Raw genomic sequence first — 6,513 nt, forward strand, 5'->3', positions numbered from 1 at the left:
CTAATTTAGTACTCACATGTTCTAAACCATAAATTAGTTAAGTTTAATGTCATAAATTTTAAATAACTTGTTCCAAAATTTGAAATTATATGTTCTAAATTTTAAAACGTGTGTTCTAAGATTTTTAATTATATATTCCAGATTTTGAAGCGTATGTTCTGTTTTTTTTACTCGTATGTTCTAAATTCTTTACTCACACTTTCTATATTCTATATCAGTTTGTTCTAAATTTTTATTCACATGTTCATATTTTAAATCAAATTTTCTAAATTTTCTATGTTTAAAATTTCATAAATCAAATTTTATAAATTTTTAATCACCTGTTCTAATTCTTAAATCAAATGTTCTAACATATTACTCACACAAATGTTCTAAATTATTACTCATATGTATAAAATTTTAATACTCTTCACATGTTCTAAATTTTTATTAACATGTTCTAAATTTTAAATCAATTCTCATATAAGTATAAATTCTCACATATGAACCTATTCTCACCGGATCCCTTATATATATATATATATATATATATATATACACTTCCTCCGTTCTTTTTTACTTGACCCGCTTTGACTTTTACACTATTCACTAATCCACCTTTGATCATCTTTTGTGAATTATAGGTAAAGAATTCCTTGACTTTTGCCATAACAATGTTAAATATTTTCTTTTTGGAATGTCATGGTAGTTTAAGACTTTTCAATCATATGATTATTATAGTCCAATGTAGTTATGATTTTCATTTTTTTTTTTTTTCAATTTCAGGTTTTTAATCAGATTGTTTACTTTGTTACATGTAAAACAAATGTATTTAATGAGAAAGAATCTGATTATTAATTAAATCTTGATATTTTCACTCTAAATCCTCTAATTATTTTCATTTTATTACATATCCTTTAATTATCAACATTAGTAGCTAGCTAGTAGTAGTATAGTAGTAATAGTAGTAGTTAAAGAAGAGGGTTGTTGCGTTGCTAAAACGGGTCCTGAATTTTTCAAAGAATAAAGAGATAGGAGCACTTGCTGCTGCTCGTATTTTTCATTAGGATAAGCTTTTCTATAGCTAGAAAAGTGGGGGTCTAGATTATATCTCGGTTTTCCACTAATTTCTTGTAAGTTATATGATTTTGTTTGTTTTTATAATAATAGTAATAATAACAATAATAATAATGGGAATTTCGATGGGTTGAATTATGCTATTCTAATCAAGCCAGATTATATTATGGAGACCAAACCTTATAGTCGTTTCAAGGGGTGCAGCAAGGTGATCCCCTTAGTCCTTTGCTTTTTGCTTTGGTTTTACAGCCCCTGGTGTGTAAAATCAGATAGGCTTTTGATGTACATCTTCAGGCTTGGTATTTGGATGACGACACTATTATTGGTGACACGTTGGTGGTGGGGAAGGTCTTACAATTGATTATTGAGGAATGGCCTCGTTCTGGGTTACGTCTTAACATGGAAAAAAAAGAAGTTTTCTGGCCTACAGAAGACCCTCGAAGCAGGATTGTGGGTGTCTTTACACCTAATACTGCTCGACCTTTGCGTGGTGTTAAGTTGCTTGCTGGTCCTGCTAGTTCCGACTCTGGTTTTAGTGGTGAGCTTGTGATGTAGAGGGTGACCAAGACCATTTCTTTTATGGATAAGGTCGCTATGCTGGATGATCCTCAGTGTGAGCTGTTGTTACTTAGGGCATGTACCGGATTTTTCTAAACTCTACTTTGCATTGCGTACTTGTCCTCACTACTACATTTTTGACCTATTGCAACCCCCAAATTCGTTGCATTAGGCATCAAAATCCGTGGAATTAGGCCTAACGCAACGGCCATGTACCGTGGCATCTGCTGGCGTTGCAATAGGTCTAATGCAACGACATATAACACCTAATGCCATGGCATCAATGATCCGTTGCGTTAGATCAATACCTGATACAACGGTTACATTATTGCCGTGGCATTAGGTATTAGCTAATGCCACGGTTTCCTATACCTAATGCCCACGATAACCTATACCTAATGCCACGGTTTCCTATACATAATGCCACGTTGCATATTCCTAATGCCACGGTTCCTAATACCTAATGCCACACAATGCATATACCTAATGCCAATAATAATAATGATAATAAAAAAAAAAAATAAGCAAAATTTTCAATAAAAAAAATTAGAATTTATTAATATAAATTAAAATTACGTTGTTATCTATAAGAAAATTAAAAATTAAATTATCACTAGTTAAACTAATTAAGAAAAAAATTAAAAGTTAAAATTAAATCATTTTGTCCCCCAAACAATATTTTCAGCAATTCTTTGAACCACATTATCATTTCTTCTCCTGCTTCTCAAATTTCTCACAGTAAAGCAATTCTGGAAGCATCTTCCACCTGTAGCACTATTTGCACCATATCCAATGGATCTAAATCCCCTGATAAACAAAATACACAAACTTCATCACATTTATATCTCAGACCAAATTACAGCAGATACACATATATATAGCAAAAACTACTCACATTATTCCTCCTTTGTTGATACTACTCAGATTTCCCAAAATTTGTTTCATTAGTTTTAGGATTTTGCAGAGTTTAGCAATTACTCACAAGACAAGAATGGCATATACAAGCATAACAGAAATTAATTATCAGGTTCAGAACAAAATAAAATGCAAAACTCTGCTTACATAAATAAATTATTTGGACAAATGAACGTGAAAACTGTTATACTCTGAAAACGGCTAATCTGCAAGCATTTTAATCCTAGAAAGCAAAAACAGAAAATAATTTGTTGTAATTTACAGTTATATATAACATCCATTAAATTTGTAATTCACAAGAAAAATACCTCAATCATAGGCATGTATGTCAGTGTGAGCTTGTTCAATGTCAAAGTTAAAGCAGCTCTAGCTTAAAAAATACCTAAGATTGTCAGGCTACAGAAAATGGTCTCACTAAGGCTACTAGAAACACTAACCATTTAGCTTAACTTAAGGCAGGTTTTAAATGGATATTATTTCAAAGAAACCTAATTTTAAAAAACTTTCCGTATTATCAACAAGATGAAATAATAGTGGAACAACAGACGTAGTTAGAGGAAGGTATACCAATCATATTTTCTGAGAGGACTCATATATATCTGACTTTCAACAACCTCAACATCAAACTTTCACAATCAGCTACATGAACACTTACTAAATTGGGACACTAAAGAAGTAACCTCTCTGAACCTTAAAATTGTTAACATTAACAACTTTTTATTAAAACCATCCATTGTAAATCTAATATTTCAAATTAATAACCTGGATGCAAATTTTGTACAAGAGGTAAGATTCAGGTCATTAAGCTCTAGACAAATAGACAAATAAGTATAGGGCTGAAATTTTAATTATTCACTAAATCAGAAAAGAATCTAGGTGTGAAAAGTAAGAGAAATTAGTCAATGTAAAGTAGAGGTACTCACATCTAAGCCAGAACAACCCACAAGCAAAGTTTCTTTTGCTTGATAATAAGCTTCAGGATATATATGATGCAGCTTAGCTTGCTACTTTTCTGTGGACACTTATCACTGCTTTCATCTACAGAAGCATCATCCATGTCAGGATCATAAATAAACATACCACAGTCCATTAACTCCAGAAGAGGTAACTGAGATTGAATACCATTTGTTCATATGCAGAAAGACGCATACATTCAAAATCAAATAGATGAAATGTAATTGAAAGCAACGAAAAAATATCAAGGCAGCACGATTAATCTAGGCAAGGAATATAAATTTACTTGAAGTAATATTAGGACAAGTAATGAGTTTATATTAATCAACATTAGCTGATCCTCCTGACATTCACTCCACGGATGAGCCCTAGATAATTCCCCTTGAAAAGAACATGCCAACAAATAAGACATAGCAATAAAAAAATAAACAACTTTGCAATAAATCTATAAACATACGAGAATTAAAGCTCACTCTTTTTGCTTCAAAGTGTGGTCTAGGACTTCATTGGGACGCCTACGTAATCAACTATAATATCAAATCCATGATACATAAGTCATCCCCTGTGCAGAAGAATAATAGTATATGAGGGAACTAAAGATATTTGAAACATAAGAGGATAATTGTTATATCTTGACATATTAGCTATGCAATATCAAAATGAGCCAAACTGGCAACCATCTAAGCACAAACATCGAGAAACCTTGTATGAGCCTTTTACAAATATTAGTGTAATTATTGGTAAGAAATTTTGTCAATATTGTAGAATAATATAATTGGGTAATGAATTAAACAAGAAAATCTAAACTGGGTTAGCTATAAAGGATTATGGCTGAGGTATTTTGGATACTATTGTATACTTCATATGTTATTGGGGCTGATTGTTTAATTTCAATAATAAGATTAATAACTAGAATAAATGATTATCTAAAATAGTAAAAAAAAAAAAAAAAATATTGCATAACTCACAAATACTGCTTAATCTCTAAAAATCTAGAATTTGTTGTTTATTTATTTAAGAACAGTTTCATCCGGCAGTACAATTTTATTTCAAGATAGCCATTAATGAGTTATGAAATATGGCAACATTGATAGTTAGATTAAAATTATCATACAAAATAGAGACATTTTAGAAAAAGGAAAATACAACAAATTTCTAATATAACTATAAGACAGAGATTCAGAACATTGAATAAATTGAAATTAGGTAATGCTCACACTCAAACATGCTAATACATTTATATCCATACATGACAATTTACACCTAGCTTATGTATGCATCAGGACAGTTATGCTGAGGCTTGAGAGAAACTCATACAACTTAGAAATGATTTGAAATTCGGGCACTAATCTAGCACCACCTAACAACTACTTGTTTTTTTTTCAGAAATATCAACTACTTGTCTAAATAACACTAATCTAGCACTTTTCCTCATATCAATTGTTGGTCTAATGATTAATTTAAAATCACAACCCAGATTGTAAATTAACTATCAACCAATATCTATAATCTAGAAAAAAATAATCAAATAAATAAAAAACACAAGCGTTCAACAATACCAAATTTAAAACCTTTATTACTTTGAGAATAATTATTAAGAACGAGAGGTCGTGATTAGGAAACTGGAAAATATTATGTTATCTTATCATACCACACAAATTTTAAGTCTGCAACATTTTTAATTAAAAGAAAACTGAAAGAAGTTTTTTGTTTTTTTTTTTTTAATTTCTTCTTCCCTATTTCTCCTCTCCAGCAAAGAGAATGTACAATTGCAGCAACAGATTTCTCCTCTCCACCCTATTAGGTTTTTTTCAATTTTGATTTAAAAACAAAGAGAAAGGTACAATTGCAGCAACAAATTTTAACACTTGGGCAAAACAAAAACAAAGAGGTGAAATTGAATCTAAGGTTTAAATGTTGGACAGAAACTTACAACTTGGAAAACTGAAAACCAGGAAGTAATAAGAGGCACCGTCAGATCAAAGGAGACAGAAATCGCTCGTCAAAATTCAAAAACATAGATCGTCCTCAGATCAAAGGTGGTTGCGGCTTGCGGGGTCCATTCCTAGCTCCTTCCTCTAACATCTCACTCCTTAAATTCAAGATGCCGCTGGAAAAATTTGAAGAAGAGAACCTGTTTTGGTTTTTTTTATAAAAAGCCATTTGATTGAGAAAGCTGGGTGGATCGGGTTTGTAGCCTTTTTGATTATTCATGAAAAGAAAAAAAAAAGGAAATTTGGCGGATTTCTTTTGTTTTTTTAGAGGAAGGGCGGGTTTTCTTAGGAAAGCGTGAAACTTTAATTTTGGAGAAAAATTAGGTGGGATTTTTTAGTGCGCCCCAGGTAAAAAGTTCATATTTTACACTCATTGTATAAAACAGCCCTATTGCAAAAAAAAAAAAAAAAAAAAAAAAAAAAAAAAAAAAAAGCCTATTGCAACGGCCAACTCTTATCCGTTGCTTTAGACCCTATTATTGAGAAGGTATTAAGCAGCCGTCGCAATAGACCTAGCTATTGCAACGGTTATGTACGTAGCCGTGGCGTTAACCAAAATTTAGCCGTTGCATTTGGTTAAAAATGTAGTAGTGTCCTCCTATTACTTTTGAGATGGCTCAGCGCACTTTCGATGGGGCTCTTCATTCTTCCTTGGAGCGTATTGTTACTGCTTCGGGGCATGGGTTTGGTGTTTATTCCGCAGGTGATGTTCGTCACTATGCTTTTTCTTGCTTTTCGGCTGCAGTATGATGTACTGCAGACACAACCTCTACAATATGCTGGCATTGTTGGTCTTGGACAAGCCTTTGAGGATGCGTTGGGTCAGTTTAATGGAATAGTGGAGTCTGATATTCTGAGTAATCCTAGTGAGGGTCGCTGCTCCTAAACTCATGAAGAAATTGGCAAATATATATTTCACTAAGGTTACCGCTTCTGCAGAAACTTCTTTAATCTTTAACTCCTCGACAATCAGCATTATGGAAATCACAGCAGGGAGATCACACCTTTTGCTTCGCTTCGGGCGGTCCCTATTTTG

At 32.3% G+C, this 6,513-nt stretch overlaps 1 long non-coding RNA gene across 1 annotated transcript; it reads right to left on the reverse strand.

Annotated features, from left to right (window-relative positions):
* Window positions 1-3,475: 3,475 nt before the first annotated feature.
* LOC110689541 lies at window positions 3,476-5,677 on the reverse strand. Its single transcript, XR_002504910.1, has 3 exons — window positions 5,417-5,677; window positions 3,941-4,045; window positions 3,476-3,567 (listed from the first exon to the last, which is right to left on the reverse strand). It is a non-coding gene; the product is annotated as an uncharacterized LOC110689541 (long non-coding RNA).
* Window positions 5,678-6,513: the final 836 nt, after the last annotated feature.

Source organism: Chenopodium quinoa, unplaced genomic scaffold (assembly GCF_001683475.1).
Source record: "Chenopodium quinoa cultivar QQ74 unplaced genomic scaffold, ASM168347v1, whole genome shotgun sequence".
Lineage (NCBI taxonomy): Eukaryota > Viridiplantae > Streptophyta > Magnoliopsida > Caryophyllales > Amaranthaceae > Chenopodium > Chenopodium quinoa.